Source organism: Peromyscus maniculatus, chromosome 4 (genome assembly GCF_049852395.1).
Source record: "Peromyscus maniculatus bairdii isolate BWxNUB_F1_BW_parent chromosome 4, HU_Pman_BW_mat_3.1, whole genome shotgun sequence".
Taxonomy (NCBI): Eukaryota; Metazoa; Chordata; class Mammalia; order Rodentia; family Cricetidae; genus Peromyscus; species Peromyscus maniculatus.
Window position 1 is genome coordinate 45,388,162 of NC_134855.1, and position 25,228 is coordinate 45,413,389.

At 37.4% G+C, this 25,228-nt stretch overlaps 1 protein-coding gene and 1 pseudogene across 6 annotated transcripts in view; both read left to right on the forward strand.

The window, feature by feature from the left end:
• B3galt1 (beta-1,3-galactosyltransferase 1) overlaps nt 1-25,228 on the forward strand; it is a 567,531-nt gene that overhangs the window by 214,592 nt on the left and 327,711 nt on the right. The gene's annotated exons all lie outside the window — the stretch shown is intronic.
• Nucleotides 10,104-11,611, forward strand: LOC102917906 (tumor susceptibility gene 101 protein pseudogene; annotated as a pseudogene).

Consider the following 25,228-nt stretch of genomic DNA (forward strand, 5'->3'; position numbering starts at 1 on the left):
AAATATTATTCCCATCAAACAATAGCTTCTAAAAAAACCCACACATTTATACTAAGTCCTAAGAAAAGCCTACCTAGATTTTCAAGATCTGCTATCTAAGTATTCTGATCATACTATCCTAATGCAAAGGTGGAAAAAATGGATTTTTATTTTGTTCTTACCATCCTTTTAGATCATGTGTGTCCATTTACAAAATTTTAAGTTTCATGTGTAGTTTTCCTCCCACTTTCTTACCAGTGATATACTGTTTATAGATAGGGAGTCTAGTATATATGCTGAAACATCATAGAATTTATTTGTGTTATATTCATGGGGACTTTTTCTTTCATCGGGCCTTTGTTCCCTCTTGTCTGATGGAAGAACTTCCATTGGATTGCTCTGCCCAACATCTTGTTTCTTTCCATGCCATCCTTGACTTCTGCCAGAGAGAGGTCTCTAAAGCATATGTTGGAATTCTGATCTTGCTTTTGCCAAAAACATTTTAGTAATTTCAAATCACATTGTGATACATGTGATCCTACCTACCCTCCTAACTATCAACTCTGCCCCAAAGTGCCCATCACATTTGACACATAGAATGCCTAAAGCAGTACCTGATATGGAGCAGAAATTATATAATGTTATCACTATTATTTTGTTATTGCTGTTTCAGTCAATCTTTGTGATATCTCCACCCCTGACATCTGCAGCCTTACAAACAAACGTGAGAAGGCAGCCATGGTGATATGATCATAACCATTGAGTAATCCTTTGAGCATCTCATCACTGAGATTCATGATTATTCTCCATTCAGTTTTGTGCCTGGTCATCCTAGATGAAATATAAATCCATCTTTATATATGAAATTCACTATTCTTAAATATGTACACTATATTAATGCACATAAAGGCAGATATTTGATTTGCTTACTTAAATTCTGTAATTGTAACAGAAGGACCTGCCATTCATTTGGTGCTTGCTACATACTTGAATAATGACTTTTGTGATGTGGAGGTAGGGATGCAAACTCTGGTCTATTAAAACAGCAAGGCACTTATAACTTCCTTCTTTCAAATGACATTATTGATGTGATTTCTCAGGCACCTAGAAGGAAACCCAACGCCCAAGTCTCCCTTTTTTTAGGGCTAACAGAATAGTAGCAGCAAGCCCCAGTTAGCCATCAACGGGGCAAGATTTTCTATTTTCTAGTAGAGATTGTGTTGGCTTATAGAAATTACAAGAAAACCTTCTCAACACAAACTAGCTTTCCATCACGAAAGAGTTAAATAATATAGCAAGCAACTACAGCGAATAGATTTGTCCTACCTGCTAATCCTCACCAGTTGGTAAACTACCCATGCAATTAAGAGCTGGTTTTCTGAAATTTTATATTCACTTTTTATTTCCTCTTTTATAAGTAAGCCTCTTAATTTTTCATTGATTTCCATTTCACTGAGAAGAGCAGTTGTCCAGAAATAACCCATGAGTTGCATTATCTCATTTAATGATGGTAAACTTGAAGTTCAACAACCAGCAGACAACTAAAAGTGAAACTTCAAATTACCTTTGTAGTGGGCGTAAGCTTTTGCCACCTCCTGTGAATCCACCAGCTTATGTTCCTGGACAAAGGTTAGGAATAATTCCAGACACCATTCTGGATTTCATGAGAAAAGCTGATGTTTCTGTAGATCAATCTGTTGCTCAGCCCCTCACAATTCTAGGCTAAAAATCCTGTCTCAGATGTTCAGAGTTCGACCTCTGATTCTATAGCCCCCAAGTCAAGAAAAACAACCTTTTTATTATATCAGTAAAAGCATATTTGATTTCAATGTCTGAATTCTCCTCTCCATAGCTAACAGAGGATACAGTGAGCTTGCATCAGTAGACCTTTGATCATAAGTGCCTTTCAGGGAAGAGATAAGATCCAAATGTAAAGAAAAGGGTTAAGATTAAGAAGATTAAAAAAAATCAGATATTAACAAGTTTTCTTCAGGTGCATCAGGGCACACCTTGGATATCCTCACAGATGGGGAATTAGAAGCTGATGAACAAACTACAGAACAATAGACTGTGTTCAGATTTTCATCGGAACAAAGCAGACACCATCTTTCAAAGAGAAAACAAATAATCGCAAAAGAGTTCCCAAGATGATGTGCTTAGTGGCAGCATACTGAAATTTACTAGGTAATTTGCAAGCCTTTTTCTGTTTTTTTTTCTTTCTCTCTGTCTCTCTGTCTCTGTCTCGCTGTCTCTGTCTCTCTCTGTCTCTCTGTCTCACTCTCTCTGTGTCTTTCTCTCACCTGCTTGTCTGCTTCCTTTCTAGTCTTTTCTTTCTTTCTTAAAAAAAATTCCCTTTTATTGAAAATAGATTCTTTTCTCATACAATATTTCCTGATTAGTTTCCCTCCCTATTCCTCCCCAACCCCACCTCCTCTCCCATTGGATCTACTCCCTTTCGGACTCTCATTAGAAAAGAGCAGGTTTCTAAGAGATAACAACCAAATCTAACAAAATAAAATATAATAAGATAAAACAAAAGCCATTACATAGAAGCTGAACAAAGTAAACCAACAGAAGGAAAAGAGCCCAAGAGAAGGCACAAGACACACTCAGGATTCCCATAAAAACACTAAACTGAAAACTAAATATATATGCAGAGGGCCTGACGCACACCCATTCGGGCCCTGAGCTTATGGCTTCACTCTCTTGGAGTTCATATGAGCTTTGCTCAGTTTATTTAGAGGGACTTGTTCTCCTGCTGCCCTCCATCACATCTGGCTCTTACACTCTTTCTGCCTTTTCTTCTGTGGGTGAACTCTGAATGATGGACTTTGTTTGACTGAGAAGTCCCACGTAGAGCTGTGTGTTCAAAGTCTTTCTCCCTCCCTCCCTTCCTTCCCTCCCTACCTCTCTGTCTCTCTCTGTCTCTGTCTCTCTTTCTCTTCATATTGTATAGCTGTGGGTCTCTGTATTTATTCTCAAGAGGAAGCTTCTCTGATTATGGCTGAATAAGGCACTGATCTATGAGTTGATTGACTTGCTCACAATTTAGTTTCATGTCTCAAAGAGTTACTCTTTAGATCTATTTTACATGGGTTTCTTGTAAGACTCCAAAATAGTCCTGTAAAGGTCTAATAACTTCTATTTCTTTCACTACTGTAAGCTATTTGCTGTAAAGAACAAAATGAATAAAATTTACATTAAGCTTAAGGAAATAATTTTCCATTTGTTGATTTTTGAATAAGTAAATAGGAGTCAACTAAATTGGCTAGAATAGGATGGTAATGATATTAAAATTGTGAGTTTTATTCCCATATGAAGAAATCATATTTTAAAGAAAACTATTCAAAGACCATAATTTGGATTCCCAATGAAATTCTTAGGAAATACAATGCATATCAGATTTGAAAAATGTGAAGAAAACCAAGCTTCAATTTTTAACCAAGAGAAAACAAGTATAATAAAAAAATTAAAACATGTAGCTCATCAACAGGCTGATAACCGCATCATCTTCTATGAAGACGCTCATCATCATGTAAATAGGCACTTATGAGAGCATGGACCTGGCTCATTCTTTAACTCCACACCGCTGGAAGTCTCTTAGAATCCATGGGAACAGGAGCTGGCAAATACAAAGAGTAATTTAGTAATGGCCTCCTGCTAGAACAATTATTAAGAATTATTCTCTAAGTACTGTAAATGTTCTCTCAAACTGAATAATACCAACTTGAAATGTATTTATATCTATATAAGCTATGTATAAACAGATAAACAATGAAACTTAATGTAGTTTTAACCTTTTCCCTTTCCAATCTGAACAAATCTATATGGATAACATTATACTTATATTTCATATCTTCTACATATTAACTAGTCATTAATATATTAAAAGTAAAACTTTAAAAGTACAACTTCATTTTAGAATTAGTGAAAATATGATTTGACTATTTGTCTTTTCAAACTTTAAACAAATAATATAGTTTTTTAAACAAATCGCAGGGTTATTGTGAGCAATTTGGAAAATATATAAGAGAACACATTAAATGAAGATATGAAATATTCATTATCCCTACCATTAAACATAACCAGATATTTTTACTTTCTTTCTGTTTTTTAATAGAAGCCAATTTATTAAAATGAAAACTAGAATGAACATAGCATAGAATAAATTATAGTCTACATGCTTCCTTTCCATAATTGTTTTCTAATAGTTGTTATGCGGAGTGCCACTTTAATAACTGCATAACGTTTTGACTTGTTTCCACTATTAGAAGTAATGCTGCTGTGGATGTTTGGCTACAAATCTGCTCAAATTTTTATCGTTTTTTAGTTAGGACACCACCACCACCTTGACTAACACTTAAAGCCTACAACCAATATTCTCTTTCGAGCTGATTTCCTTTTTAATATCTTGAAATACTAACTATACAGGGACAACCTCCAAGTTATTATTTCCACCGCACATCTGATAATCCAGCTGTGTTCTTCACAATTACTTCCTTGTTATCTCCAATAGGACATCTGATGGGATTCTCAAATCCAACATCCAAAACTTGATATCTCCCCAGAAAAGCACCACCAGAAGCTTTATCACATTGATGGCAAATTTATCTTTCTAATCATTCAGACCAAAGTGCTTAGAATCTTCCCTGTCTCTTTGCTTTTTTATAATGGATCAAGTCTTATTGGTTAAGTCTTGAAATATACTGCAGAACTCAGCCACTTCTCAGTGCTTTTTGTTGTATCTATTCCCAGCACATCTTAATATCACTCCTTTTCAAGCTTCTACCATCTCTTACCTGGGTTCTTTCTGTAGCTTACAGTGTGTTTTCCACGCCTCTCCCCTACATCCAGTCTTCCTTTCATGTAACAACTGAAGCAAAGTGGTTGCAGCATAGTTCTCTGCTATCAGCTTCCTAGCTGAAAGCCTCACTATGTTTTTGAATACTATCTAATATCATTATTCTAGCCCATGGCACTTTCTTGATCAAGCCTCTGTTTACTTCTCTGTATGAATCTCCATGTGATGATGACACTTTGCTATCACAAGGAAATTTATATGATCTCTGGGACACTGACCTTAGCTTGAACTGTCTTCCTTTAGATATTTGTAGAATTGCTCCCTCATTCTATGGAAGATTTTGCTCAAATGTTTCCTAACTTGCTACTATCAACTGGCACTAACTAAAACGTATCTCACAGGTCCTGCTGTTTTTTACCCAAGTTACTTTCATTTACTACACTTGTATTCCTTTTCATTGTGATGATAAAAATTTCCAAAGACAGGAATTGAAGGGAGGGGATTTATTTTAGTTCACAGGTTGTAATGTGAATGAGATGTCCCCCCACCTCCAACAACCCCATTCAGGTATTTGAATACTTGGTCCCCAGTACGTGGCTGTTTGAGAATGCTTAGGAGGTGTAACCTTGGTGAAGGAAGTATATGGAGAGGGGGCAGGTATAGGCTTTGAGACTCACGTTGATTTGAGTTCCCTTTCTCTGTTCCCTGCTTTGGTTTGAGAGGTGAACTTTTAACTGCTGCTTCAGCCACCGTGTCTTATTTGTCTGTTGCCTCACTTACCCACTGTGATGATGATGGACTCACATCCCGTCAGAACCACAAACGCCAAATAAACCCTTTATTCTATGCGTTGCCTTGGCCATGCATTTTATTGCAGTAATAGAAAAGTTAGTAAGACACGGTTCAAAATACAGTCTGTCTTAGCGGAGAAGTAATGGCACCAGGATCTTGAAGCAGCCAGTCACATTACTCCTGCAAACACAAGAGAGCAATGAATGCATGCTGCAGCTCAGGTCCCTTTCTGGGCTTATGTAGTAGACAGGATACTAGCCATGTAATGACCTCATCCACAATGGGTGTGTCTTCCCATCTCAAATAATGCTATCAAGATGACCCTCCAGAGCTATGTCCACAGACCCATCTGCCAGGAAGTTCTAGATTTTGTCAAATTGGCAATAGTAACTAACAATCACACATCTTTTTTTCTATACTCCACCAACAATAGAATGTAATTTCATGAAAGTATATTCTTTCCATAACAGTTCCCAGCTCTAGATCTTTAACACCTCATGGAGAGTATGTGACCCTTTTAAAAATGTTGTATATACAATGTACCATATATAATTGTTACTTAAATAAAGCCTTAAGTTTCTTGTGTACTAAATGGGACAGAATGACTCATGTTCCATGAATTTGGTATTTGTTTTAGCAAGGCCATGAAATGGCTATTAAAAATGCAAGAATTAAGCACAGAAGAGAATCCAATAGTATGTTCGAGCCAGCTACCACTCTAGACTGCCTTAGACTCCAGCAGCTGTCTGTCTTCATTAAATGTTTATCTGTCCTTTATTACGCTTTCAGCCTTTCACACCCTTTATGGAAACGTTGATCCAATGTTTAATTTTTCTTGCAATTGAATACATTAAAAAATGGTTAAATCAGATTTGGCCGCAAGATTTTAAACTCTTTTCTTTTGTCGATTTGAGAAAATAAAGAATTCTGCATCCAGACTGTTATCTGCATGCCCACTGTCAGCATGAGCAGTAATCCTAATTAACTATTATAGAATGAATTGCACGTGGACAAGAAAGGAAATTCTTCCAGCCATCTCAAGCATCAGATGGCTTTAACCAGGAGAAGTTTTGAAAATCAATTTAATTAATCCCGTTTAGTTGTAAGTGCTGTTTCATTCTCCACCAAAACACAGACGCCACAGCTCACAGAGCAAGTGAGCTGCGCCAGCTCTGAAACTTGATCTCAAGATCCTTGTGTCAGTGCAGTGACAAGCCCGTCTCAATGAGAAGTTCTTAACTATTCTTCTTCACTGGGTTACTGGAGATACTTGACATAAATATGGAATAGGTTGGGAAGGTGTGGCAGAGGAGACAGAGAGGACCCCAAAGAGAAGTGACCATGGTGTCTGAAATCGTCAGTGTTGGATTGAAGAAGATCACACTTGTAGCAGTCTTTTTTCTAAGTTACTCCAGAGTAACTCAGGTGCTCAGGGTAGGAAAATGGACCTGCAGGGGTCATGGTGTGACTCTGTGGTGACAACATTATTAAAACTGGTCAAAAAGGCTTACCTCAGTAATTTTTGTTTTAAATGGTACAAAGTTTAATTCTTATCGCAAATATAATATATAAATGTCAATATAAAAATGTAAAAACATGAGTTGTAAAAAGTGAGCAAGTTAACATTGTTATGACTACCTAGACTGGATATTTACATTTAGCACTTCATCCTTATCTTTCTTCTATGCATATTTAACATATTCATGAAAGTATAGTGTTAGATATACTTTATAATTAATTAATATGACTGTGTATGCCCATTCTTTAGAGAAAGCTTTTGAACTCAGATAACTAATTTTCTGTTAAGAATCATTGAGTCTGTGTTAATAAAGAATATGGGCATACAGCCTATTTTGTAATGTCTCTCTTGTCAAACACACAGTATCATGGTGCTGGGTCTATTTACAACTGCTAAAACTAGACCTCAGTATTACCACATTAAGTGGTCATTGTTTAGACTCCTTTACAGTTTCAACAGTTCCTTGAGTACTTTTTCTTACTATATAAACTTTTTCTGTTTATATCCATTTTCCTCCTCCTGGAGTACAGCCTTGAAAAGTTCTCAAAGTGTGGTCTTTTCCTGATAGTCCTCTTCATTTTTATTTCTCTTGGAAATCTCTCTCCTTTTCTGGTCGTGCAGCTAGGTGTATAATGTAAAATTCAAAATTAATGTTTTCTTCTTGGTATTTTGAAGACGATACACTACTGTCTTCCTTTTCTTATTAAGAGACTTCCTATTCCTTTTTCATATCAATCACAGATTCCCCAGTCCTTCCTCCTCCCACCTCCGAGCCTTCCCGCCCAACCCACACCCCCATTCCCACCTCATCCAAGGCAAGGTCTCCCATGGGGAGTCAGCAGAGCCCAGTACACTAGGTTGAGGTAGGTCCAGGCCCCTCCTCCCTGCACTAAGGCTGCACAAAATATCTCACCATAGGCACCAGGCTCCAAAAACTCAGCTCATGCACTAGGGATGGGTCCTGATCCCACTGCCTGGGGGCCCCCTTAACAGTTCAAGCCAAACAACGGTCTCCCTTATCCAGATGGCCTACTCCAGTACAAGAGGGGCTCCTCAGTTATTGGTCTACAGTTCATGTATCTCCACCAGTTTGGCTAGTTGTCTCTGTTAAGTTCTACTTTTCTTTCATTTCTTGGTCATTCTCCTTTTTTATGACTGATACCGATTATCTTCTTTGTCTGAGGTTTTTTTTTTTTTGTTTGTTTGTTTTTTTTTGCACTGCTTTATATACATTATGTTCAAGGTCTCTAGCTCTGTAAGAGCATGGTGTTCATCATTCTTTTTAGCCTCATCTCTGAGGAATCTTTCTTCTTTTGTCCTTTCTCTTACCTTCTGATATTCTGGTTAGAAGTAGGTTGGAATTCCACATTCTACTCTCCACGTCTCTTAATTCCTCCTTCATATTTTGCCTTTTATTTACTCTTTCTTGAATATCAATAATTTCTATAGATCTTTAGTTCAATTACTGCTTTACAAAATGGGTTGTGTCGATGGGAAAGACATAAAGGAAAATCAGTGAAACTTTGTGTAATTTGTCATTCTATGTCCCAACATGAGGATAATGGACTAAACCTCTGAAACTGTAAATCACCTCAATTAAATGTTTTCCTTTATAAGAGTTGTCGTGGTCATGGTGCCTCTTCACAGCAATAGAAACCATAACTAAGACAGAAATATATGTGTGGTCAAGCATTTTAATGGACAAAAAAAAATACATAGACTATTAGAACATCAAAAAACATCATATGCTACAAATTTAGAAGTAACAAGTGGCATCCAGAAGTTATGAGTACATTTCATGTTATGGGATTGAAAGGAATGACTCAAAAAATCCTGATAGGAATAGACAAAACTACGAACCACCAGGAGGATCTTTAATCTTTCTTTCAGGTAACCAAAGAACACAACCATGCAGAGAAAATAGTATGTGTGCAGCTTTTCATGCTGGAGGATGTTAGGTTGCCACTAAATTGGATAATTCTAGGTAAGTTTGTGAAGAATTTATCAGGGTTACCGTTCCTACAATTTCAGTAATCAAATGTGGACTGGTAAATAGAAAGGAGGAGGAAATGACTACTTATTAAGCATTTGTGATGTTATGCCTAATGATAGCCTTTAGATGTCGGGATGTTGAACATCAGGGAAAATCAAGTTCTGCCACCTGACAGAGATAATGTGATGCTTGGATTAGGTACTGTCAAGATAGCACATTTTACATGGAAAGAGACAGCATAGTCCCCTGAATTTGTTCAGTCTGAAAAGAAGGCAAAACACCAACAAAAGGTTGATAGAAAATGCAGTGATATTAACAGGCATTTGAGGTCATGCCTGGAATTTGCTATGGCACTGCCTAATAGGAATAAAAGACTGGCATTAATTGTGTCTGCAAAGTAATTAGGCTCCAGTGTTTTTCTTTCATATAAAAAGCAAGCTCCAGATTCTGACTGTATTATTTCTGTTGAACAACTCTTGCTATTTAGGACATGATAATAAGAACATTTAATAGTCAAACTGTATGTTACACATAATTAGTGGTATACAAGGTCAAAAGGTTCACCTTCAAAATTGTCTTACTCAACAAAATATGTTCAGTACAATAAGATACTAAATTCATATTAGAAATCCAATCTCCTACATGTTAGTTGAACCAAAGAAAAGAACAAAGGAAATTGAAAGAAGGAATGATTAGGAAAGTGTGGGACAGAAGAAGGAAGTAAAGAGTTTTATAGTAATAATTTAAAAATCTTTTATATTTATTTTGATTTTAATTGGATATATTCATTATGCAGACTGCATGTTACATCAGGACCATCTCACAAAGGATTTACTTTCCCAACATCCTTCTGTCTTTTGTCTCCTCCTGCCTTTTATGTTAATACCCTTTGTTTCCATAGAGAATTTCACTTGTGCTTACATCTCATAGGTACGAAGGTGATTTCATGTATTTATATTGACAGGTGTCATTAAAAAGGCCTGGTAAGTTTTTATAATGTAGAGAGTTAAAAATTTTGTTTCTCCTTAAATAGTAAATGTACTAATAAAAACACAGAGTCCCACCATCCCACTCATCACATCTTCATCCTGAGTGTTTCTTGGTGTATCCCACAGCTACCCCCTTGTCTTACTCATTATACCATGGAATGGTAATTAAAGCAACTCTTGTGTTAGAGATTCAAATGTAGTTTTCTGTTGAAAGGAGAGAGAAGAGAAAGGAACATGTACAAAAGAAACAAAGAAGATGGGCTTCCTGTGTGGGAGCAGGGTGTCAGCCATTGTCTGGCAGCCTGGGGCAGCCCCAGGGTACTGACCATCTGTCTGCAGGGACAGAGGGAAGCATCATGGCAGTGTTGGAGAGTCAGCTGAAGAAGATGATGTCCAAGTACAAATACGGAGGTCTAACTATCCATCAAACTGTCAGTGTCATGGCTATGTACAAAGATCTCAAACCTGTATTGAATTTGTATATCATTAATGATGGCAGTTCCAGGGAGCTGGTGAATCTCACTGGAACAATTCCTGTGTGTTACAAAGGTAATACATATAATATTGCAATATGCCTGTGGCTGCTAGACACATACCCATATAATCCACCTATCTGTTTTGTTAAGCCTACTAGTTCAATGACTATTAAAACAGGAAAGTGTGTGGATGCAAATGGGAAAATCTACCTACCTTATCTACATGACTGGAAACATCCATGGTCAGAGTTGCTGGAGCTTATTCAGATCATGATTGTGATATTTGGAGAGGAGCCCCCAGTGTTCTTCCCTCCCACTATTTCTGCATCCTACTGACCATACACAGCAACCAGGCCACCAAATACCTCCTACATGCCAGGCATGCTGAGTGGAATTTCCGCATATCCATCTAGATACCCTCCCAATCCCAGTGCTTATTCTGACTGTCCTTACCCACCTGCTGGCCCATACCCTGCCATAACAAGCTCCCAGTGTCCTTCCCAGCCTCCTGTGACCATTGTTGGTCCCAGCAGAGATGGCACAAACAGTGAGGACACCATTTGAGCATCTCTCATCTCAGCAGTCAGTGGCAAACTGTGATGGCTCATGAAGGAAGAAATGCTCAGGCAGCACTCAATGCCTTGAAACAAACAGAGGAAGATCTGAAAAAGGGCCACCAGAAACTGGAAGAGATGGTTACCCGCTTATATCAAGAAGTAGCTGAAGTTGATAAAAAACAAACATAGAAGTTTTGAAAAAAAAAAAAAAAACGGTGAAGAACTGAGTTCTGCTCTTGAGAAAATGGAAAATCAATCAGAAAAATAATGACATTGATGAAGTTATCATTCCCACAGCCCCACTATATAAACAGATTCTAAATCTGTATGCAGAGGAAAATGCAATTGAAGACACTATCTTTCACCTGGGAGAAGCCTTAAGGCGGGGACTAATAGACATGGATGTGTTCCTAAAGCATGTCCACCTCCTGTCCTGTAAACAGTGCCAGCCAAGGGCACTTGGGCAAAAGCATGAAAGACCACAGGTCTTAGTGACCTCTACTGACTTCTGGTCTCAGCTGGAGACTGACCTCTTCATAAAGCCTTCTTTTCTTCTTTTCCTTTCTCTCATCAGTAGAACCCAGAATGAGTTATTGCAATTTCTCATTCGAGTGTTAAATATTTTGAATCAGTAATATATTTTCTGTTTCCTTTGGGTAAAGACTGGCTTTTATTAATGCACTTTCTATCCTCTGTAAGCTTTCTGTGCAGTGTTGGGACTGACTGAACTAAATAAAATTTGTTGCAAAAAAAGAGAAAGAAACAGAGAAGATATCTGGTCCATTTTATACAGGATTTATGCTTCAAACAATTACAGGTGAGATAGTCATTCCATAGAAGGGGGAAACCTGGACCTCTCTAATCTGTGGCTACAGTTGTAGGGACAGGAAGAACCTCCTGCCAGGTGTGGAGGAACAACTGGGAACCAGCCCAGAAAAAATGAGGAGGAAATAGAAATTTTATCTGCTTTTCACTTCAAAATCCTGAAAAATATATTTCGAGCAGTAAGCAATAGATCTGTTTACTTCTTGGCTGACTTGAGTTTCTGACAGTGTCCTTGATTGTCAGTGTCCTCGATGTCCCGGATTCCTGACTCAAGTAACTCTGCTATCTGGGATGCTGATTAAGAAGACAACCAAGAATGTTGCACATGCAGTATATGGCTGAAAGGGTAAGAGGAAGGTCATTCTATGAATGGTCAATATAGAAAGATTTAAAACCTAGCCAGACAACAGTTAAGTACTCTTCCTTCAGTTCCTCCTTTCAGAGTTCTGTAATGGAACAATGATCTACCCAATGGCTGAAGCTAACTCCTGTTCTCTCTTACCAGGCTTCTCTCTCCCCCAATCAACAAATTTTCTCAACTCAACCTCAAAACTTTTCTGACTTTTTCTCTCTGGTCATCTGAACTGGTTCTTACTTTATTATTGTGATCTGAAGTAATAAAAAAAAAATCTTTGCCCTCCAAAGTAATTTTCAGCCATCCTGCCCTAAATTCTTGGGTGTTGCTCTGAAATCAACTATAGACCTCTGCAGGTTATCACTGTGAATGTTTCCCTGACCACGTTTTATTTATTTAGATATACTAAGATGTATACTGTACTTTATACTAAAAAAATCCAAAGGAAAGATTTAAAAATTATTTTTTAAGATGTTTCAATTCACTGGATGTAACCTGAAAAATCTCCTTCTTGAAGACTATCTTTTATAAAACCAGAAAGTATATGTAAGCTTGCAAGGGAGGTGAGTAATCAATAATCCTATCCAGCTGTGATACCTATGAACTATTGCAATGACCAGAATGGCAAGATAGCCCTTAACCAACAGCTGTCTATTAGAAATTAAGGAGCATTCATTGACTAGGAGCTAAATCATACCTCTTACTATAAATGTACTCAACTACTGGGACTAGTGAGATCACGTTATCTTATAACAAAATGCACTGCTATCACTTTACTATACCAACATAATTTCTAACTGCATTCTAGAATGTATCTTTATGCGCACAAACAAGTATAGCTTTCACTCCTCAAAAAAACTTCTCTACAGCAAACAGACCATTACAGAAAACCACAACTGGTCCTGATGCAGAGAGCAATAGATCACGTGGAGCTCAGCCCCAACGGGTACATCTACAAAACAGCTGCTGCATCTAAGGTTCAAGGAACATGGGAGTAGAGTGAGGCAAAAAATATTTTAAGTGCCAAAAGACTAGAGAGTCTGCTGTGAGATGACAGAGTAGCTACGTCCATGATACCTCAACAACATAGCTGCCTAAACAACACCTAAACAATGATAATATCATTATACACACTTATGTGGAAAGGAGGAAGTCTCACAAGGTTTCCACTCTAGACAAAGAGCTACAAGCAACTCATGACTTCTAAGAGATGGAGCCTCTCCCAGAGATGAGCCCCTTAACTGGTCATCCTATATAAAATGGTCAACTCTGAAATAATATACAGAAAGCTGTAGTGGGTAGCCATTCCAGCTTTGACCTGGAAGTTCCAACCCCCATTGAGGCTTCGGTAACGCTCATGCCTACAAGGCGTGGCTGAGAGAGGATGCTGAAGACCTGAGATCCGGATGTGTGGGCTCTCTTGGTTCCTGGACCCTGGACACTGGAGGTAGACTGAGCAGAATTCTCCAGAGAATACTGCCAGACTGTGCCACACCTTTCCCAGACCCTTTTACCTATCCCTTCACTTGTAAGTTACCCCACAAAATAAACCCCCCTTTTAACTACGTGGAGTGGCCTTAATAATTTCACCAATAGAGAGCAACATTTAATAGACTCAGCAGGTTTATTTATATATTTATACACACATACACACATATCAAAAAGAGGCCATCATTTTGAAAGAGAGTAAGGGGAGCATGGGAGGGGTTGGAGGAAAGGGGCACTTGAGTGGTTACAGGGAGGGGGACCATGAAACAGGAGAGTGACATATTTTAATGAAAATTTTGATAAGAATTCTAAATTAAGTTATATTTTGCTCAGTAAATAGCACCTGTAAAAACACACAAATATATGTACATAAACAAACAAATATATATGTACATACTTAAAATTTGTGTCAGTATAAGTACATGTGTACATGTGTCAGCATACACATGCATTATACATAAATTCTTTGAGTCATCTTCATTGAGACATTGGACAACTAAGATTATTCCCTAAGCTCATCAAAATGAAAAAACATTCAGCTTCTCCATCTCTCCCCCAACTCAGCCATCCCAATCCCTCATGTTTGGGTCCCTCATCCCCTCCTCTCTACCCCCTCTCCTCACCCCCAGTTTACCCAGGAGATCTTAACTATTTCCTCTTCTCAGGGCAATCCATGTGTACCTCTTAGGGTCCTCCTTGTTACCTGGTTTCTCTAGGGCTGTGAATAACAGCCTGATTATACTTTGGTTTACATCTACTATCCACTTATGAGTAAGTACATACCATATTTGTCTTTCTGGGTCTGGGTTACCTCATTCAGGATGATTTTTTTTTTCTAGTTACATCCATTTACCTATTCCTTATTGTGGGATGCCTTTCTCAGCCTTGATGCAGGTGGGAGGAGCTTGGTCCTGCCTCAACTTGATATGCCATACTTGTTGACACCCATGGGAGGCCTTACCCTTTCAGAAGAGTGGATTGGGGTGGGGGTAGAAAGGAGATAGGAGGAGGGAATGGGAGGAGAGGAGGGAGAGGAAACTGTGGTTAGTAGGTAAAATAAATATTAAAAATTAATAATAATTAAAAATGAACAACATTCTGAACATTGACAGTGGGTTAAAATAAAGAAGAGCACATGAAGGGAGTTAGAGGAGGAACTGGACAGGAGAGAGTGCTCAGCATTAAGAGCACTGACTACTCTTCCAGAGGAGTCTGAATTCTCAATATCCACATAAAATCTTCTAACAGTCTGAAACGCCAGTCCCAGTAGATCTGAATTCCTCCCCTTGCCTCTGTGGGCACTGAATGCATGTGGTGCACAGATATAGGCAGGATGCGCAAACGAAACACCCATGCTTATAAAATTTAAAAAAAATAATATTTAAATAAATAAGTAAAAATTTTAAAAACACGACTGTACCAGGCTTTTTCTTTTGAGCCACCAACCAGCTCACCAGTCATGACGCAGAGACTTCTTATTAGTTATGAATGTTCGGCCTTATCTTAGGTTTTATTTTAAATCTGTTTATCTATGTTTTCCCTCAGGGCTTTTTTTCTTTCTTTCTATTTATCTTACTTTCCTGCTGTCTGTCTGTATGGCAGCTGCCTGGTTACTGGCTCTGGGTGTCTTCCTATCTTTCTCCTAGCTCTCTTCATTCCTCTCTTCTCTCCGGAGCCTAGATTTCTCCTCCTACTTATTATCTCTACCTGCCAGCCCCACCCATCCCTCTCCTGCCTGAATATTGGCCATTCAGCTTTTTATTAGACCAATCAGGTGCCTTAGGCAGGCAAGGTAAATGAGCAATACATCTTTTCATAACTAAACCAATGCAGCATAAACTAATGTAGCACACCTTTACACAGTTAAAGTAATATTCTGCACCATAAAATAAATGTAACACATTTTTGCCCAGTTAAAATAATATTCCACAACAGACAGTTTCAGTTAATCCTTGAGTTAACCTAAATAGTACAGAGGACTTTAAGTGAATCAGAGGAAATGGTGGATATGATATAACTTGAAAACAAAATTTAGTAGGAAATTTGAGATACTTAAAGTTTATGTGTATTTTGAGTACACACACATACACACACACACACACACACACACACACACACACACACACACACACACCAAAGCCCTGCTTCCAGAGTGCTGACAAGCCAGGCAGTTGGAATGAAACATGTGAAGGAAAGGATAAAACCACTAAAAAAAAATTGAAACTAGAGAGATGGATGGTTAGCATTATTTCTTCTGTCCTTCCTCCCCTGGTTCTAGAAATTGAACAGTAATAATATACTCCTTCACTGAAGCCAAGGCATAACTGCTCTTAATGTACTTTATAAAATGTCGTTAATATATAGAATCCATTTGTACCTCAATGTCTATGTGAAAGATGCTTCTTGAGTCAAAAATGATTGTCCTGTTACTACTTTAAAAATGCAAAGAAAACAGATCTAATTATGCTTTGTTTGTAATAGTCAATATATCAATGTTAAAAATAAAAATAACCAATACACTGTTTAATTGTTAAGAATTCTGTGTGAAAGATTACTGATGAATGAATGCATGTGAAGGAAAGCACGAAAAGCAGGCTAGCCTTTCTGAGCTCGTGTGTGAGCTATGGCAGCAACGACTTTGTTTCCCCAATAGTATGAGAATGATTAGAAGCCTCAAAATGTGCTCTGGTGATCATAATCATTTACTTTTCCGTAAAACCGTTTGAACTAGAGCAGAGTTAGCTCAAACAAAGAAACTAACTCTACAATTCCATAGAAAATAGACAAATAAGACCTTCAATGTCAAAGACATCTAAAACCACAAATATTTATCACTTCCCAGAGGGTTAAAATATACATATATGTGTACCTTTAATATACATATACATATGTGTAAAAAAGTTAGACAAAAATAATTTAATCATGAATCTGCCCAGAACAATGCATCACTTCACACGGCAAGGTTGCTTCCTGTTAATATAGTGGTACATGCTTTGAACCTCATACTGATATGATGTTTGGTCCTAATAAATTTTGGAGAAGACAGAATACTGCCGATTATTCTTTGACATTACAGTCTAAACTGTAGGTCACACTTGGAATAGAATTACTGTAAAATCACTTGCACAGCTATACCCGTTGCCCTTCCAATGTCACTCTGTTTATAGCTAACAAAAACTATAGCTTTCATTCAAACTTTACAGCCTTATTTTGAGATTACTAGAAGATAAGATGAAGTAAATATAATTTGGTTTATACAAAATATTAATGAGAACAAGACATAAACAGGTATGATTTTAATTTGAATTAAATTTAATTGAAACAGCTTCCTTGAATGCCGGTAATTATTTTCAGTTTTCTAAGCCTCAGGTAATAAATCCATAATGAATTTCTTTTTCTTCAACAATTAAAATGCATCACTGTTCTCTACAGGAGAAAGAGCATGTTGTATATGATTCTGATTATATTTATTAAGAACACATCCATTAATCAAATTAGCCTGGAGTAATTAATAAAATGGTCATTTCTCAGTCTTGTGCTTGAGAAGTGATCTTTTGTTCTCACAAAGTAACTGCTGTTCCATGACTCCACCTCTGAATGACCCAGTCCCCAGAACTGTTGTCAGTAAGAGAATTCTGCCTGAGATTGACGGTACCCATGTTTTCTCAATTCATACAACTCATGAGCCCCCAGAAAAATAAATCATCTGTTTGTACTTGAAATGTGGTTCCTAGCAGCAACCTTGAGCATTGGGAGCTTGGTGGAGACCTGAAGATCTCAGGCCCCAATCCAGAGCTGCTGAGTCAACATTTTCATTCTCCTGAGGTTGGAAGATGATCCACAGGGCAGTTAATACATCAGAAATTGTCCTCTGCATGGCTACCAGATACTTGTAAACTCTGTCTGGTAATACTCATGCTTGTTGGTTTTCCTTGTAAGTATTAAAAACTGTATCATGCTTCTTCAGTCCAATATGCCCTAAAACAAGCTGGTTACTTTCTGTTAATTCTCAGCTGTGCCAACCAGTGTGACTGGACTTATTTGTTTTTTATTGATTTTTTTTTGTTTATCTTATGCCATTGGCTATATCGGGTAGGTAAAAATGTTTTGCCTTTCATGGGCTTTTTTAAAAGTACCATTAAGTCTAATTTTATATTTTATCTCATTCTGAAATTTAATTCTAGAGAATTATGAGATAGATCATTGAATCTACACTGAGAAAAAAAGATAAAGAAATAATAGGATAAATAGGTAGATCACTGAATCTACACTGAAGAAAAAGGGGAAGATATAAAAATGACAAAAGGTAGACTACTGAATGTATTATGAAAAGAAAAAAGAGAGAATATGGTTATGATAAGATAAAAAGGGAGATTATGGAATCTGCTTTTAAAAAGGAACTACTTGTTTTAAATAAGATGAGTAATGAAAATTTTTTGGTCTGAGTTTATCAGATGTTACTGGACTGGACATTGTATATATATATATATATATATATATATATATATATATGAGTTTTTTATCTGAATCTGTCAAATGTTAATGGACTAGACATTGTTAATGTCATCTTGATTGTGTATATTATATATAATTACTGGATATAATTTTTCTTGTATTAGTTATAAGCTTTTTTAAATTTAAGACAAAAAGAGAGGAAATGTGGTATTGTATTCCCCCAAATATTGTGCATGCTAATAAAATTATCTGGGGTCAGAGACAGAACAGCCACAATATTAAACATAAAGGATAGGCAGTGGTAGCACACGCCTTTAATCCTAGCATTCCAGAGGCAGAAATCCATCTGGGATCTCTGTGAGTTCAAGGCCACATTGGAAACAGCCAGGCTGTAGACTCACGCCTTTAATCCCAGAAAGCGAGCCTTTGATCCTAGAGAGTGATGGTAGAAAGCAGAAAGTTATATAAGGCGTGAGGACCAGAAACTAGAAGCATTTGGCTGGTTAAGCATTTGGCTGGTCAAGCTTCAGGCTTTCGAGCAGTACAGTTCAGCTGAGAGCCATTGGGATGAGGACACAGAAGCTTCCAGTCTGAGGAAACAAGACCAAGCTGAGAAGTCGGCCAGACTCTCTAAGATTCTTACTACAGAATTAAATTATTTTCTCTATTAAGTCTTGACAAAGAGGAACTCAGGATACTGGGAATGTTAAGGTGACCTCATTCAAACAAGACTGCCAACCAAATTACAATATTGATGTCAATATTAACTAACCCAAATGATCACTTTCCAGTCTTGGCTTACAGAATCATCAAAACAATCCAAAATAAAATCAGAATTTGTTTTATGAAATTCAGAAATCACTTTGAAACAACTAATTTTTTTTCTAGCCAGCTGCTGGTGATGTTTTAGCGGGAGGTCCTACCTTACCAATACTTGATACACTCTCTGTGTGAGTGGCCCTTTTCCTGGAGGAAGCTCTGGGCTTCTGGTGTCACGAGACTCTGTGTCTTGCTCTCTTGCTATTGCATCCTTCCCGTTAACACAGAAAACAATTTATTCCCTTTCTGATTTCACTCCGATTATATGATCAAGAAGATAAAATGACAAGTTTAGCTTTTCTGACTCCCTGTGATTAAAGATGCTGCTTCTTGCCCAGCACATGTTTCTTTCATTTCTCTTCCCCACAACACCAAGAACTAATTCATTTTAGAGCAGCTCACATATAAATGAAATCAGCTGAAAATTTAAAATCCTTTTAGATAAGACTGAAGCTGAAACATTTTGGCAAGAGGCTTTTCCCTGTCCGATGTTATTCATACTGATATTTAAAGATGTCTCACCGAAGTATTTGCTACCCACACAACCAGGAAGTAGATGAAGTCTTGAAGCTGTTGAAGTCTTTCTAGAGTAGCCTTGCTAGCTAGCTCTTTTCTCACTTTGAAAAACCTGAAACTTTAGAAATTCACTCCAATTCTCTGCTTCATTCTTCTCTATCCAGACAGACATTCCTGGCGTTGTCACACTAATTCCTGTAGACTAGTGACTAAAGATCAAATCAGATTTTTTAAAAATTTATTTAATGTTCATTGGTGTGAAGGCAGCAGATCCCTGTCCCTGGAGCTGCAGATAGTTGTTAGCTGCCATGTGGATGATGGTAATTGAACCTAGGTCCTCTGGAACAATATCCATTGCTCTTAACTACTGAGCCGTATTTCAAACCCCCCAAATAAGATCTTTATATTCAGTGATTGTCAGCCTCCATGTAGGACTCCCTGCTCAGCCCAGATTCCCAAGTGTTGCCACAAAGGCTGCACTTTCATTAACCTCTTTAATAAGACTCATTCCTGTAAAAGATAAATCCTGTAGAAGAATCGGAGACCCACTTGCTCACACACTCAGGAGTCCCATAAAAATATTAACCTAATAGCTATGATTCATAAGCAGAGGACCTGGTAGGCCCTGTACTTGCTGCCTCAGTCTCCTTTTGCCTTGCTTACTTGATTCAGAGGGCCATGATCAGGTCCTGGTGGTCCTCCATCCCCTCTGAGTCCCACAATCTCTTTCCACCTCCTTTTCCATGGGATTCCCTGAACTCTGAGAGGAGGGGTTTGATGGAGACCTTCCATTTAGACTCTGTCCACATAAAGTCTGGCTGTTGATCTCTGCATCTGTTCACATCTGCTTCTGGAGGAAGCCTATCTGATGGTGACTAGAGAAGGCATTGAGTACAACAGTCGGTATTAGTATAGCAAAAGATCATTAATAATCATTTTATTGATTTTTTTTAAAACCACTCATGTTTGTTTTTACCCTAGGTCTCTGGGCTATCTAGTCAATGGTTCTTTGTTGCCCAAGCAGTGTCAGTTATGGGTTCCTTCTCATGGAGTGGGCCTTAAGTCAAATCAGACATTGGTTGACTACTCCAATTTCTGTGCCCTACTATATTTTTCAAGATTTTAGGTCAAATGTTTTGTAGCTGGGTTGGTATGCATGTTTCACTTTTGGTAGCCTGCAGAGTGCCTTCCTGAAACAGAGAGACTAGGACATAAGGGTGAAGGCTCCAGGTAGGCACCAGATTGACTTCTCCATGTTCAAGGAGTTGTGTGGCTGTTGTCCTCAGCAGTGGGGACCCACTGTAAGTCTGCAGAGAGCAACCCTTTTTACACCAGCCTGGATTGTTTGGGGATTTCCATGTGACCCACTTGACCAGCAACTCAATTCATCCCAGTCTCTCTCCACTGGAAGCATTCCATGGCAAATAGAGATGAGACCCCACATCCCCATTACTAGGAGTCCTCATTAAGATCACCTTCATAGATTCCAGAAAGCTCCCACTAAAATAGGTTTTCATACCTCCCCTCCCCCAATACCTCCTAATTCCAGCTGTCTCTCCCAGTACTGCCTTCCTCCATCCCACCCCCAGCCCACCACAAAACCTATTCTATTTCCCCATCTCAGGGAGATCCACATGTCCCCTTGAGTCCCCTCCTCTTTACCTAACTTCTCTGGGTCTAAAGATTGTAGTGTGGTTGCCATTTCTTAACAGCTAATATTTAGTTATAAGGGAATACATACTATATTTGTCTTTCTGGATCTGAGTTACCTCACTAGTTTCATCCATTTGCTCACAGATTTCATGATGTCATATTTTTTTAACAGATGGATAATACTCCGTTGTGTAAATGAACCACATTTTGTTTATCCACATTTTCTTTTGAAGTACATCTACATTATTTCCAGTTTCTGGCTATTATGAATGAAACCGCAATGAATATGGTTGAGCAAGTTTCCTTGTGGTAGGATGGAGCATCTTTTGGGTATATGCCTAAGAGTAGTATAACTGGGTCTTGAAGTAAATCAAATCCCAATTTTCTGAGGAACCACCATATCCATTTCCATAGTGGCTATAGAAGTTTTCAATTCCACCAACAATGGAGACTTTTTCCCTTGCTCACCATCCTTGCCAGCATGAGCTGTCACGTGTGTTACTGATGTTAGACATTCTGACAGGTGTAAGATGAAATCTCAAAGTAATTTGATTTGCATTGCCCTGATGGCAAAGGGTGTTGAACAATTCTTTAAGTTTTCCAAGCCATTTCAGATTCTTTTATTGGGAATTCTCTGTTTAGATCTGTATCCCATTTTAAATTTAGATTATTTAGCTTTTTATATTTAGTTTCTTGAATTCTTTATATGTTTTAGATATTAGTCCCCTATTAGATGTGGAGTTGGTAAAAACCTTTGCCCATTCTGTAGGCTGCCACTTTGTCCAATTTATTGTGCCTTTTGCCTTACAGAAACTTTTCAATTTCATGAGGTCCCATTTATTAATTGTTGGTCTTAGTGCCTGTGTTATTCCTGTACTGTTCAGGAAGTTATCTCCTGTGCCAATGCATTCAAGGCTATTTTCTACTTTTTCTTCTATCAGGTTCAATGTATCTGGTTTATATTGAGGTCTTTGATCCACTGGTAGTTGAGTTTTGTGCAGGATGATAAATAAGAATCTATTTACATTCTAAATGCAGATATCCAGTTTGACCAGCACCATGTGTTGAAGATGCTGTCTTTCTACTGTATATTTATAGCTTCTTATTAAAAATCCTATGTCCATGCATGTTTACATTTATGTCTGGGTTTTCAATTCAATTCCATTTATTACTGTGTCTGATTTTTATTACTCTAGCTTACCAATTCTTTTATTAATCAGGATCACTTTAGCTATCCTGGTTTTTGTTTTTTTGTTGGTGTTATTTTTTTTTCTTGTTTGTTTTTTTCATATAAACTTGAGAATTGTCCTTTCCAGGTCCATAAAGAATTGTGTTGGAATTTTGATGGGGATTTCACTGAATTTACTATGTTAATCCTACTGATCCATGAGCTTAGGAGATCTTTCCACCTTCTGATACATTCTTTAATTTCTTTCTTCAAAGGCTTGAAGTTTTTATCAGACAAGTCTTTCACTTGCTTGGTTAGAGTTACTCCAATGTATTTTATATTTTTTGAGATTGTTGTGAAGGGTGTTGTTTCTCTGATTTCTTTTTTCAGTTTATCATTTGCATAAGGGAAGGCTACTGATTTTTTTTTCAGTTAATCTTGTATCCAACCACTTCACTGAAAGTGTTTTACAGCTGTTGGAGTTTCCTTGTGGAATTTTAAAGGGCCTCTTATGTGTACTATCATATCAACTGTAAATAAAGATACTTTGACTTCTTCCTTTATAATTTGTATCCTCTTGATCTCCTTTAGTTGTCTTATTGTTCTAGCTACAACTTTAAGTACCATATTTAATAGATATACAAAGAATGGACAATCTTGTCTTGTTCCTGATTTTAGTGGAATTGTTTTGAGTTTCTTTCCATTTAATTTGATATTGGCTTTCTATAAATTAACTTTATTATATTTACGTATGTCTATTGCATCTGCAATTGCTACAGGAATTTTATCATGAAGGGTTGTTAGATTTTGTCAAATGACTTTTCTGCACCTAATGAGATCATCTCATTTTTTTCTTTTAATTTGTTTATTTGCTGGATTACGTTTATCAATTTTTATAAATTAAATCATCCCCACAGAAGGGTACTCAACCTTCCTATGCTGTGACCCTTTAATACAGTTCTTCAAGTTATGGTGACCCTCAATCATAAGTTTTTGTTGCTACTTCATACCTGTAATTTAGCTGCTGTGACAAATTGTAATGTAAACATTTTTGGAGATAGAGGGTTGTTAAAGGGGTCACGAACCTCAAGTTGAGAATCACTGTCTGGGATGAAGCATACTTGATCACGGTGGATGATATTTTAGATGTATTCTGGTATTTAATTTGCAAGTATCTTCATGAGTATTTTTGTATCTGTGTTCATATAGGAAATAACCTGTGAGTCTTTCTTCCTTGTTTGTGTTGTTATGTGGTTTGGGCAGTAGAGCAATTCTGACCTTGTAAAATGAACTGGGCAATGTTCCTTCTGTTTCTATTTTTGAGGAATAATTTGAGGAGTATTGGTGTTAAATCTTCTTTCAAAGTCTGGCAGAATTCTGTTTTAAAACCATGTAGCTCTGAGTTATTTTTGTTCTTGTTGAAAATCTTTTAACAACAGCTTCTATTTCACTAGAAGTTATAGTCTCTTTACATTGTCTATTTGATATTGATTTAACTTTGGTAAGTGGTACCTACAGAGAAAATTACCCATTTCTTTTAGATTTTCCAATTCGGTGGAGTACAGATTTTTAAAGCATATCCTGTGATTCTCTGGATTTCCTTGGTGTCTATTGTCATGCCCCCTTTTCATTTCTGATTTTGTTAATTCAGATACTCTCTCTGTCTTTTAGTTAGTTTGGATAAGGTTTTGTCTATCTTGTTGATTTTCTCAAAGAAGCCTCCCTGGTTTTCTGGCATCTCTATTTGCCCTTTTAAATATTTCACTTGTTATCTTCAGTGAATTATGTAGAACAACAGTTCTTTCTGCCCCAGGAGAGAAGAAAGCACCTGTCCTTTTGTAACTTATATTCATTTTGTGTTTACATAAATTTTGCCGGGTCGTGTTTACTCTTACAAGATGTTTCAAGTCCTAAAATAAGGCTTAGGCAGTGATTGTGCAATGAAGTATCTCACAAACTGTGTAACTGTTCAGTTGAGTACTAAGTGGAGGTAGAGCTATGATGGGTTTAAGTGTGTGTTCAAGGTAGGCTTGCAATCATTCTCTACAGAAAGGCTCCTCTCTGGAAGAGTTACTCGGGTAGAGTTTCAGCCTGTTCACACACTATGGATTTCTATGTAGAAGCTTTTACTTGTTTTATGTGCAAAATAAAATAAGATATAAATTGAGGAGAATGCTTTTACAAAAAAAAGGAAGAATGTTTCAAATGGCACTCACTGATCTACTTGAATAAAACTTCCCTTATTCTAGTAGAATGGAACAAAGTCTACAGAGTAGAACTCTGTTTTCCCCCATATGGTTTCTGAAATGCACAAGTGACACAGGAAAAGCAGAATCTTATCAGTATTGTAATATTTTGCATATCTGCTTGATATATACGATTACCACTTCTATACATATATTGTCTCATAACGTTATGCTTAGAACAGTATTCCAGAGTAGCATGTCTATGTATAAGCTTAGTGATCTTCATATGAAAAATAGCTATAGATACTCTCATAAATTGTTTTTTTTAGGAGAGAGAGAGAGAGAGAGAGAGAGAGAGAGAGAGAGAGAGAGAGAGATTTTTTCCTTTGAGACAGGATCTATTGCCTAGGCTGACCTTGAACTAGCAAGATGAACCTTACACTTTTGATCCTCCTGTCTCCACTTCTGGAGTCCTAGGATTACAGTTGTGTATACTGTGCCGCACTGCTGACTGTGAACCCAGATCTCACACAAGGTAGCAAAGAAATGATGTGTTTCCAGTCTCCAGATAATACAGGACAAAGGAATAACTTCTATCCAGTGGATTTTTCATGAGAAATGATGCCTGATTTTTAAAATAGATCATGAGCTGTATAC